Source organism: Strigops habroptila, chromosome Z, assembly GCF_004027225.2.
Source record: "Strigops habroptila isolate Jane chromosome Z, bStrHab1.2.pri, whole genome shotgun sequence".
NCBI classification, from domain to species: Eukaryota; Metazoa; Chordata; class Aves; order Psittaciformes; family Psittacidae; genus Strigops; species Strigops habroptila.
The window spans coordinates 79176774-79190118 of NC_044302.2; the positions used below are offsets into that span (position 1 = coordinate 79176774).

Below are 13345 nucleotides of genomic sequence, written 5' to 3' on the forward strand. Positions count from 1 at the left end.
TGATTACCAGAAGCCTGGCAGTGGAAGACACACCTATATCATACTAGCTACAGCCATCAATAAACTTGCTTTACCAAGCCATTTCAGCTTCTGAGAATTATGTTTTGGTTTCCAGAATATGAAAAAGTTCACTACATGATTCATGTAAATAATGAAATAAGATACTCTCTTTCATTCAAATCCCTCAAAACTAGCATACATTACACTGTTTGTCCCCACTTTTTCAGTAGGCGTTCTCTTCACACTAAGTCTTACTTGCTCAAGTCTCAAAAGTTTCTGAAGCAAAAGTTTCTGATTCTTAACAACGCAAAACACACATACCTAATGTTCCTAACTTATTCCTTTATTTTGTCAAAGAGATCTTGAGCTTCGGGGGGAAGGGGAGAGGGTGGATGCATCCACAACTCTATAAAATATGGATTACTAAATAAATGCCCATGCAACATCAGAGTGTCGGGTCATATCTCCAGTCAATTATCATGTCAGTTGAAGTACCTACACTCACAGCTCACTTCTCAAACCAAAACAGTCAAATTCATATTTAAGTACCAAATAAACAACTTTCCCCCCAAACTACTGATTTGACCAACTTGAGCGTACATTTAGTTATAACATTTAAAAGACAAGAATTAATCAAGAGATCTGCATATAAGTACATGTAGGAAACTATGCAATGTAATGTAGTTCAACTTGTCTTACATTTGTTCAAATTTTACTTATACACATATATGAATAGCTGTTTAGTGCTGGTGTTCTGCAACAGAGATGGCTGCTAATACTAGGAAATGGGTGCGGCAGGAGAGTTGCAGGAAGTACTCCACACCACCACTCTTCTGCAACATATATTTAGAGAGAGAGACAGTCAGAAACACACAGCCCTCACTCCCTGTCTCTCTGTTCACCTATCTTGTCATTAGTTGCCCAAGCAGAAAAACTATAATGGAGGAAAGGATGTACTACAGAGAGAGTCCACTGTTACAATTACCAAAGACAGGAACTTGAAATGTCACACAGAACATGTACTTTTCCTCTATTGCTCAAAGTAAGAACCTCTCCATGGATAGTTTGTGTAAATACACAGAAGGTAGAAAGAAAAACAAAGCATAGCATTGTCTTCCTTCCCAAAAATCAGGGGAGTCTAGCAAGCAAAAAGCCCTTCATGTTTCATAGTAACATGAAATCACAGAATATTTTGAGTTGGAAAAGACCTTAAGATCTTTAGTTCCAACTCCCCTTCCACAGGCAGGGTCACTTTCCACTAGATTGGGTTGCTCAAAGCCCCATCCAACACTGCAGGCCTTGAACACTGCAGGGATGGGGCAGCCACAGCTTCTCTGGGCAACCTGTTCCAGTGCCTCACCAACCTCACAGTAAAGAATTTCTTCCTAAGACCTAATCTAAATCTCTCCTCTTTCAGGTTAAAACCATTACCCCTTGTCCTGCAGGACAGCCTACAGGGGAATCTCTGCTCTGGTGCCTGGAGTACCTCCTCCCCTCCTTTTTCACTAGGCTTGGTGTCTGCAGAGTTGATGTTCTCACATATTCTCACTCCTCTCTCCTGGATGCTGCTCTGCAGCAGGTTTTTATGCTTTCTAACATATTTTACCACAGAGGTGCTACCAATATCACCAATTGACTCAGATTTGGCCAGAGCAGGTCTATCTTGGAGTCAGCTGGTACTGGCTCCAGGGGCAGCTTCCAGCATCTTCTTACAGAAGCCACCCCTGCAGCCCCCCCACTACCAAAACCTTGCCACCTGCACCCAATACAATCTATAAAAAGTGAAACATTTTTACTGAATACAATAAAGTCACTGGAAGCAGAAAAGCAAAGTATCAGTTTGAAAGCCCATACTAATGAAAGAAAGTGAGATCAACAGCAAGGTTGGATACACACTAAATATTTAATCCCAAAAAGACATCATCATCCAGTGGAATCACTCTTTCATGGAACTCTGATTATTCTATGCACGCTCTGTCATCCAAGTACCTGGCAGCCCAACAGCGCCTGCAGATCTGCCAGAAACATATGGGACATTTTTGTCCACCCACGTCTACCTACATTTTGCTGAGCATTTAATACAAACCAACCAACCCAAACCTACAAAAAACTCCACACGACCAGAAAACAAAACACACAGCCCCCAAATATCACGTCTTTGAAAATTCTGAACTCAGGCTTGTTAAGAGTACAATTTAGGTTCACATTAATTTTGTTCCTATTATCTGTTAATTCGGTCTAAAAGCAAGTGTTTCACTGTACCATTAGTCCTTTAAATTTCCTGTCTGATGCTAACAGGATGTGATTGCTCATGCTCCAAGCTGGTGAAAGCACTTCCCCCACCCCCCAAGCCTTTCAAAAGGGTGTTTTCCAGTTACATCAGCAGCAGAGCTGAAAACGAAACCAGCTATCAGATGTTTATACAGAAAAGCACAAACAACTAGGCACAAAAATATCTGGTCAAGTTCTCTTTAGCCCACTCCACTATCTACAAGTAAGTTCAGAATTAGGGAGCTGAGGATATGTAAACACAAGAAAGGGAAAGATTGTGTTGCAGAGCATGTGACCTAACATGCAACCTGACAAATACAAGGTGGCCAATTTGGCCATCTGACAGAAGATTCAACATACTCCTGTTGAAACAAAGAATTAGGAAAAAAAGCCTTCATTTATTAAGAACCATATTCAATCTATTAAAAAAAAGAAACAACAGCCTATATTTAGAGATATTAAAGATCACAGAAGATATCATGAAGCAGGCTATTTAGCTTGTTGGTGAAAGATGCTATATTGTGAAAACTCACAGCACAATTTAAATACATCTCTTCATCTAATGACAGCACTAATCCGCATAAATCTGGGGAAACTCTAAACATCATAGTACTTTAAGGAACACGAAACATCCTTTGCTCTTACAGTATAGTAAGAACACACCATCTACTCTCTAATCTCAGAAATTACATGGCACCTCTTGTTCATCAGCAAGTCACCTAAAGAAGCTGGGGGGTGCTATGAGTTGGTTCAGGCTTCCTTTAAAATCAATCCAGTCCTCTTGGATGGGAACAGTGAGGTTTTAATTTAACAGGCAGCAAACAGCACTTTGCAAACCCTAACGTAGAAGTTTGTTTCTCTGCCACCCTTTTTCTCATTCTCTTTAGGAGAGCAAAGTATGGCTCAAACCTGATAGCCACTGGTATGGAGCTGAAACATGAAAAGACAGCATGTATGGTGCTTGCTGCACCCGATGGGGATATGCCCTTTGTGAAGTGACATTCCCTGGTTGAGATGTTGAAGACTCATTTGGCCACAGTGACAAGTTAAGGTATTTTCACCTCCTCACCCTTTGTCGTCCAAGCTATTTCTTGATGTCTTTTCGGGGGGGGGGGGGGGGAAGTATTTTGCAAAACTGGATTTGTTATGCCATTCATTTCACTGAATTGAGACCAGCAGACGCTCAGGTCAGTACAAACTAATGAACCGCAGTGCTGCACTCTGGGAGAGAGAACAAGTGGTAAGAAATAAAGAGATTTTGGAACCATTTCACCATTTTAATGTTAAGCTATAGTCTCAGTCTCCCTGCTCCTGATATGAAAACAATGCTCAACTGCATCCATTGCTGCAAGCCCTCTACACAGGCAGGAACACCAAAAAACACACTGTACTTGCTCACATACAGCATTCAGAGCAAAAGAAATAAAAGGCATCACTCATGAAAGAACAATGGTGAATGGTAACAGGAGGAACACCATGTTAGTAAATACAGTAAATAATAACCAATTGTTAAGTGCAAACATATGAAGGATGTTTGCTACAGTTTCTGAGAAAATAAAGGGGTCACAGATGGTAGAAATCAGTTTTGCTTTTAGTGATTCAACAGCTGCTAGGATATAAGCAAAACCAGCAATATTCTTCTTCTAGCTTGTTGAAATACAGAACTCAAAGCTAGTAATAAAACTCAAAGCTTCTCTTGGGGTAACTCCAAGAAGACAAAATGCCAGGTGTAAATTCTGGAGACATTTGCTTAAATTATCTGTTTCTTGTACTTATGAATTAAATCCTAACCAGATTTCAATTTACTATTTCTATTTTGTTTTGCTTTAAAATATTCAGACATCCTTTATATAATTAAAATCTGAAGCTCTTCATCAAACTATTTTATAAAACCTCTTCAGTTAGTTGTAATGGAATCAGTAACATTTTCTTGTTTCAAAAACAGTGTTCTCACACATTACAGAAATGTTTTTAGCAAAAAAAAAAGGGGGGGGGAATGAGAAATATTATGGATTTTTTACTGTAAAAACAATTAAATTTTCATATACCCAAACAACGGTAATTTTGGCATTTTTATATATATCTGTATTAACTTTTCATACTAACACTGTATAACAGCTACACAGTAACACACACATACTCTGTCACTACATAACTGTAGCCAAGGTAGTTATAACTTGGTTCCCACACATTTCTATTTGTTCTTTTTCAGAGGCAGCCCTTGAAACTAACTTCCATCTGGACAGCCAATCTATCCAAATAAGTGCTACTGTAATATTTCATCTGAAGAATAGTCTCTAATTGTATACCATTAACAATGCTGCTGAGATTAGCATTAGATCTGAGCTTCATTTCTGATTTTTGACTTGATTGCATATTCTTTGGGTATGTATTTGTAGTGTTATTAAAAAACATTAAGAGGAATAAATTTTTAAAACCACTATGCTTGAATCTCACTCATTTCTCCTCCCCTCCCATGCTAAAAAACCCCCAAAAACACTTAATAAAAATTCATAGATAATTACTACGACAAACTGCTTTTGAAGGGAACTGCAGGAGTCCCTCAAACCTTCATGGAATATTCAAAAAACTGAGTTTTTTTTTAAAAGCCATGACATTGATATTTCAGTATTTTAACAACGATCTTTTCAAATGGCTAAAGAATACTTCTACATTATGGAACATGTTTGGGGTTTTGTGTTTGTCTTTTTTAAGCTATTCCATAGCCAGGAACATGAAATATTTATCCCAATAGGATACTAAAGTGAAATCCATCCCACAGCTAGCTGTAGCAAGCTATTTCAGAACTGCTTTGCTTTCAGAATGCACTAATTTCTACATTAAATAACTCAATTTTCTTTCATTGTTGCTGTGAAAAAGATCCATGGAAACAAATAGGACTAGTTCCTGACTTCCTATACAAGAAAACAATGAAAATTAAATACTCAGAGCAACCAGACTAAGAGATGGTAAGCCTCTGAAAGAGGTATAAAACCATATTAAACCACTTATGCTTCGACTTTAGTCCTTTGAGGGATTATGTCTGGATCTACTGTTTGAGTAAATGCTGTTTATCATATACCATCAACATCTATTCAAGCAGAAAGGAAGAGATACTGTCTTAATTCCTCCAGTTATAACAATATAGCCAAAAGAGATGAACCAGCATAGAGTATGTGAAGGGAAGAGGCATTGATAGTCATTTGCCATAAGAAGCAACAAACCTTACGAGCAGTAAGCACAGCTGAGGCAGTAAAGCGACAGCAGTTTCTTAGCTCAGCGGAGAATGCCAAAGCACACAAAGGCAGGAAAATGCAAGCATGTGCAAATGCTTCTGTAATCTTCAGTATAAGCTGTTTGTAGCAATGCCAGATAAAATAGGCAGAAGCTTTTGTATCTTTTAAACTGGTATTTTTCAGTAAGTCTCAAAATTTCAGTCACTGAAGTGTCAATACTTACTAGCATTTCCACAATCTGAGCAGCAGTATTAATAAAATCAAAGCAGGTGGAAGCTGCTATCATATGTTGTTGGGTATGGGATTTTTTTGAGTGTGGTGGGGGGTAATAATGGCTCCTCCACAGAAATTCATAGGGAAATTCTGAAGAGAAAATATTCTATTGGGCATTCTTTTTATTCATGAGAAATACTTGCCTCTAGAAATCCTCACAATATGAAGGAAAAGCCATCTGCACTGGCATCATTTAATAAAGAGAAAAGCTGATTCTGAACATGTGTTGCTTTTCCATAGAGCTTTAATCAGAAAGTTGAACTTTATTTGGCTTCTTTATACTTTTCATGTTGTGTATGCTCTCCAGCTAAAGATAATACACCAGTAAGAGAGAGAAAACGACACAATGTTCACCTACACTTTAGATCAACAAATGAGTAAGAACAGTAAGAAGCAAAAGAAGCAGTCAAAGCATTTTTGTCCAAGTTTTTCTAAAATATTCTTATCTTTACATGTATATGGACATTGAGCTTTAAAACAGAATTCTTTTCCTGCAACTTAGTTTCCCATATATTCCCCTTTCTATATACGCGCACAACTACATTCACTTGTAGGTGGCATTTGTATGCACACAAGTATTATTCACTTACCTCTTCAGCATATATTTTTAGTTTAAAAACCTAGTAACATGAGAGATGATGCAGAATAAAATTCAAGTGCCTTGGAGGTGATTATTACAACATATAAATGAAGAAGAGGATTTCTATTTTAATATATTGTGCAGTTGGCCCAGAGGAAAGAAAAATAACGTACTTACCACTGTGTTACTTTTCTCTCCCTGCTGCTTCTTCCCTGAGCTTTCAAAGCCAACATTCTGTTTAAGACAAAGACACAAAAATTTTAGTCAACCCTCTCCCTAGTGGATAAGAACAAATTGATGTTTTATGGTATTGGTTATTTATCTTGCTTTCAGATATTTATCTTTTGTGGTTTAGGTGTTTTTAAAAAAAAAAAAGAAAGAAAAAAAAGAAAAAGCTGTACATGTGTGAGAACTTGAAAGACACTCTCAAGACAGTAGAAATTGCATATATACTTTTGTAGGAGATTATTTTGTGTGTGTAATGTAGTACAAAACACTGCCTTTTATCCTACTTTAGTTTTTATTTTATAGCATTCTGTCTACAAAATTGTTTCATTTCTACTCCATTTTTAATTACTGTATTAAATTATTAAATCTCTTATATTAGGCAACTCTTGTATACAATTCTGAAGAAAGAAAAAACAAATCAGAAATTAACAGAACATGAAAAGAGCACACTTTTATATCATTAATTTAATTACTATTTTAGACAGTTGCCACACATTTAATAAGGCATATCAGATCACTGACACAATGTTCACTGAAGTAAAGCAATTATATACAAGTGAAAACATTCAACACATTCAACTGAACACATTCAAAACTAGAGGCTGGACCTATAGAAAGGATAAATTCCAACAAAGACAAAATTAGAACATATATTCAGAGAGATTAAATGCCATTATGGTCAGACAGATCATCTAACATGAGCATGAAGTCATGTAGTACAGCTAAGAAGCTGAATCCGGCAGAGTATAATCTGTCAGATTTGTAGTAACTAGAAAAAAAAAAAATCTAACTGTAGGAAGCACAGGTAGTACCTTCATTCAATGGATTTACCTATAAAGGGAACTGTATTTAATTTTTTTCCAATTAAAAGCAGAATCAGCCCATCATATAATCATAAATGCACCCTCCAAAAATCCTAAGGCAGATGTAAAATCAAAATTGTTTAAGGATAACTGAAAGTTCCTTGGTTTGGGGTAAGAAATAAGCAGTAGTACAACCACAGAACAATGAACTCCATCCAAAGCCAGGACTGCCACAGCAGGACTGCACCATAACAAACTTTCACGTTACATGTCATATTCCTAATTCAGGAGTCACTGCTGCCAGCTTCTGCATTTATTCCAAATGGATTCCAATGCACTATACTACATAAATCTATGTGTTTCTTGTCAATAGAAGGACAATCAGAACACGCACATAGCAAGGAGAAAAAATAATATAGGTAAAAGTAATATTAAAGCTTCATGTCTTTCAAGTTTCCTCCTGAAAAAAAAGCCTCTCTAAATTTAGTCAGCCTCAGAAATACAGAACAGCAGCACTCAAGACAATAAAACAAGATCAAGAAAGACAGCAAGGATTGAACCAGATTCTGAAAACTGGGGTCTCAGAAGAGCCTGTCAAAGGCTGCATGCTCCTTTTCCTTTCCCACAATGCTTTACTCCTACTGAAAAACTATTTAATCTTTACAAAAGGTATTCAGAGGCACTGTACACAAGCTCCCAAACAGAAGAAATGCAGATTTGCAATCGCTCAGCTAGCATAAGCAGACTTAATCCAGAGAGTACGATAGTGCAGGACTGGATCTGACAGTGGGACAGGCAGGTGATTGTGCCTCTGGAAGCAAAACGCATAAGGTCAAGGCTTTGCAGGCAGAGCACTCAGGTTAGAAAAATGATCAAAGAAATAGTTAGCCCCATAATAATAATAAAAACCAGTAAACAAAAAGGGATTACTCTTGCATCATTTCCTGACACCTGTTAGGCTGCCTCTGTTGAAATGCCCAGAAGAATAAAATACAGTGGTAGGGAGCCACTACCAAATCATGAACTGTTCGCAGACTTCCAAACCTAGCACAAGGAACTCATCTGATCCCTACCATCCAGAAGAGATAATACAGTAAATTGGATGTGTGTGCATGGAGGGAGGAATACACACCACCACCTGGATATGTCGGGTCATTCTGCTTTGGCGATTAAGCAGCTATACACTGAACAAAAGACAGCAGTTACAGAATCAGACAAGAATAACGAATACACTGCAACCAATGTTACCTTAATGCCACTTGAAACTGTGACATTGAGTCAGATAATCCTAAGCCTGTATCAGAAGAGAACACCTAAGAGTGTGCTCTAACTACATGTGTAAGTACTGATGAACGTCCGATAGCCGGAATCCTCCAGGCTTCCACACATTCACATCGCCAGGTCCACTTTGCACAAAAGCACAAAAAACACTCAAAGAAAATAGACCAGGGTATTCAGAAAAGCCCAAGATAACCACACAACAGAATTTTGACTAGCTCACATCACCACTTTTCTACCTGTTTTGCAGAAAAGGTAAAAGGTGCTTTAGATGACTAAATTACTCCGAAAGTAAAAATACCTAATGAAACCTTATTTAACTCTGCTCTAGCACATGATATCAACCACATCAGACTGAGTCTCAGTATCTGTCAGGTTCCTCCAACCAAAAAGGCACCAGTGGAAGAGCCTTAGCGCTCAGCTTTAGTTATGGGGAGAGTACCTGGGGGAACTACCACATGTATTCACTCTGATCTTACTCTTCCTTGGGTATAACCCAACTGCTGCTAGAAAATGCTAGATGAACTGCCTATTTTCTCCAGTGCAGCAGTTCTGATCCACTTCACCGCATCCTGGAGGATGCTGACATGTCTAGATATTTGAGTTCCAGATTACCAATGGTTTTAGCCTACAGAGGGTGGAAGTAAGAACGAGTAGTCAGTGAGAAATACAGAGAAATTTCCCCAAGTAGCCAGGGATCAGGTTAGGAAAGCTAAGCCCTGACAGAATGAAGTTTGGCCAGGGACACCAGGGGCAACAAGAAAAGCTTCTATAGGCACGTCAGTGATGAAAGGAAGACTTGGAAAAACATGGGCCCTCTTCAGAAGGAAACCGGTTACACAGGATGTGGAGAAGGCTGAGGTACTCAAGGACTTTCTTTGCCATGGTCTTCATCAAAAAGTGGTCCAGCCACATTGCCCAAGTCCCAGACGGCACAGGCAAGCACTGGGAGAATGAAGAGCCATGTGCTGTAGGAGAAGATTAGGTTCAAGAATATCTATGGAACCTGAAGGTACGCAAGTCCATGGCACCTGATGAAAGGCATCCGCAGGTCCTCAGGGAACTGGCATATGATATGACTCGGCCACTATCCATCCTATTTGAGAAGTTGTAGCAGCCCAGTGAAGTTCCAAGTGACTGGACAAGGGGAAACATAACAGGCCACTCAGTCCCACCTTGGTGCCTAGCAAGTCGTGGAGCAGACCGTCCTGGAAACTGTGCTATGGCATGTGGACAAAAAGGATATGACTGGTGATCGACAACATGGCTTCACTAAGGGCAAATTGTGCCTGACAAATTTGGTGGCCGCCTATGATGGGGCTATGGATTTGGTGGGTAAGGGAAAAGCAAGTGACGTCAGCTATCTGGAATTGTGCAAGGCATCTGACACTGTTCCACATTATATCCTTGTCTCTAAACTGGAGAGGCATGGATTTGACAGATGGACCACTTAGTAGATAAGGAATTGGCTGGATGGCTGCACACAGAGAGTTGCAGTCAATGGCTTGACCAAGGGAAACAGCAAGTGGTGGTCCTCAGCTGTCTGGGGACTGGTGCTGTTTAACATCTTTGTCGGCAACATGGACAGTGGGATTAAGTGCACCCTCAGCAAGTTTGCCGATAACACATAAGCTGTGTGGTATGGTCAACATGCTGGAGGGAAGGGATGTCATCCAGAGGGACCTTGACAGGCTCAAGAGGTGGGCCTGTGAGAACAAGCGCAACTACAGGCTGGGTGGAGAATGGATTGAGAGCAGCCCTGTGGAGAAGGACTTGGGGGTATTGGTTGATGAGAAGCTCAACATGAATCACCAATGTATCTCACAGCCGAGAAAGCCAACCATGTGCTGGGCTGCATCAAAAGAAGCATGACCAGCAGGTCGAAGGAGGTGATTCTTCCCCTCCACTCTGCTCTTGTGAGACCCCACCTGCACAAGGAGGACATAGACCTGTAGGAACAAGTACAGAGGAGGCCACGAGGATGCGCAGAGAGCTGAAACACCTCTCCTATGAAGACAAGCTGAGAGAGCTGGGCCTGTTCAGCCTGGAGAAGGCCTTGGGGAGACCTTAGAGGAGCCTTCCAGTACTGAAAGGGGCCTGCAAGAAATCTGGAAAGGGACTTCATACAAGAGCATGTACGGATAGGACAAGGGGGAATGGCTTTAAGCTGAAAGAGGGGAGATTTAGATTAGATATTAGGAAAAAATTCTTCACTATGAGGGTGGTGAGACACTGGAACAAGTTGCCCAGAGAAGCTGTGGCTGCCCCATGCCTGGCAGTGTTCAAGGCCAGGCTGGATGGGGCTTTGAGCAACCTGGTGTAGTGGAAGGTGTCTCTGCCCATGGCAGGGGGGTTGGAACTAGATGATTTTTAAGGTTCCTTCCAACCCAAACCACTCTATGATGAACCTATGATTTTAGATGAGGCCTACAACTGACTTAATAAACTTCTTTCTTACTATAATTTTCACAAAAATATAGTTTACCTTATATGCTTGTCATTCATTCAGTTGCTTATTGGAGGACTTTGAACAGATACTGAAATACTAGCAGCAAACTTTCACATAAGAATTCAGGAAATAGGATTATACTTCAGTACACTGAATGACAGTGAATAACTCACAAGACATTTTTAGTTTCTCCAGGCTGGGTTTGTGGGTTTTTTTCCTTTAAAAAAAAAAAAAAAAAAAAAAAAAAAGAAGCGGTGAAATCACAACACTTAAGCTCTTCATTTCTTCATTTAAGGAAGGGTTGGAAATAAATTTCTTAAAAATTGCTTACTTCAGAGACATTTCAGGCAGCCTTTGGCCTATGACAACCACCCTTCATTTTAAATACTGAAAACAGTGAAAAAGTGAATTATTTCTTTAAATAATTCCAGGAGAATATTGCAGGAGCCAGATTACCTAAACTTGCCCTTAAACATACACTCACGTTCAGTGAGAAAGCATGTTTAGCTAAAAAGGCTTTAGACTGATTAAGATTATCCATAGCAGAGACACATATTATGCAGAAACAGATCCCATACCGCAGCTCTAAAATCCATCCTGTAAACTAAGACCAATTTCAGGGCAGCAAGATTAGTTGTATTTTTTCCTTTTGGAACAGGGACCAGGAAGATGAGGGGTTCTGATGCAGACCAAGGAAGTGCATCTCTATGGACAACCAGTATCACTGTCCTGAGTGAAGCAGGTTTTGCCTGAATGAGGATATGCAGAATATTTTTATTAAGTATCGGGGAGCATATAGAGATGCGTATAATTATTTAAAACACAACAATAATGAAGATATATTACCATCAGTGGTGACTGGCAAGATTTATTCAATCACAACCTACTACATAGGTGAGAAATTCATGCCTTAGAGTGTGCTAGATTTGAAAAGAGTAACATATGATCTTGACTGAGGAAATAGAAGATAAACACAGCTGGCAAAATATTGATCTCTAGGTAGCATACCTTTTGAAATCAAATAGACATTTCACACTAAGTAGGAAGGTCTGCAGATCACAGACAGTTTAGTTAATCTTGGACTCCCACAGTGGGGAACAGGGAGGGGCAAGAGCAGAGGACCAGGGAGACACAAAGGATTCAGAGACCATTCTCAACAAAGAGTGCATCTTGTTTTCCCTGGAAGCAAATGTTGTCACCATGCCTCACTGTTTCTCGTTACTTCAGTGTCTGAACAAAAGCTAGATGTTTAGAGTGAAGAAACAATCTCTGCTGCATGGATTGTCTCACTGATGAAAACCTGACAAGCTTTGGGAGCTGCACTATCTTTCCACTGGTCTTGGATGGACAAGCCTAAGATGTTAACTATGACACATTACCTTAAGTGCATGAGACTGACCTACTTGAGGGTTTGTTACCTCTTACTACCAATGCTGTCGCAGCTGCTAGCAACCAGAATTCTTCAAGGCAGGAAAAGGACAGCTGATGACGCATTTTCAGTGAACACACAAGATTCACGTTTGCTTTCAGCATGCCCCAAAATAACCTGTATTTGGCGTACTGCAGGGGACATGCAGTTTTACAAGTGTTCTGCCAAGGGATATAGGTACACTTTAAAACAATAAAATGGAAAAGGCACTTTTATAAGCCCTTGACTGGCTAATTTGCTATATGAATAATATTTTAATATTAAGATTTTCATTGTTTTGCCAGAGTATCTGCAGTTCTATTAAAGATATTTCTAATTATCTTAAAACTGAATTAAATGCCTAGAGGCTAGCAAAATGAAATTTTGTTCATTACTTACAGTATTGTAACAGAACTTTTGGACAAGACTGTTACAGAAACACATTCATACCTGCACATATGCAGATAAATCAGATCTGCTGAATTTTGTTGTTGATTGCTGTCCCTTGGGGAAGCTGGTCAAAGAAGGGTGTCTCCAAGGCAAAAATGAAGATTGTAAATTTGGCCTCAGTTTTTTTAAAATGAACTATTTCAAAATTATTTCTCTCACTTGTGTGGATATAGCTGCAAAAACTCTCACTCTATAAGTGTTCTGAGTGCAAAGTGTGGTTTTGCAACAAAATAAACATAGCTAAATTTAGAAAAACTGCCTGGTATTCAAAAATCCCCCTTTACAGTAGAGCAATTAGCTCAGAAAAGACCAGTGGGGTCAAATTTGATTTCACCAGTCGAAAACTGCCATAATGCACACGTGTCAGGT

General features: G+C 39.3%; 1 protein-coding gene across 10 annotated transcripts in view; it reads right to left on the reverse strand.

Annotated features, from left to right (window-relative positions):
- Positions 1-13345, reverse strand: part of ERBIN (erbb2 interacting protein) — a 117568-nt gene that overhangs the window by 66828 nt on the left and 37395 nt on the right. For all 10 annotated transcript variants that reach the window (XM_030471074.1, XM_030471072.1, XM_030471077.1 and 7 more), the window contains one exon: positions 6538-6594. The gene's annotated coding sequence lies outside the window, so the exon portion shown is untranslated. The remainder of the gene's footprint in view (positions 1-6537; positions 6595-13345) is intronic.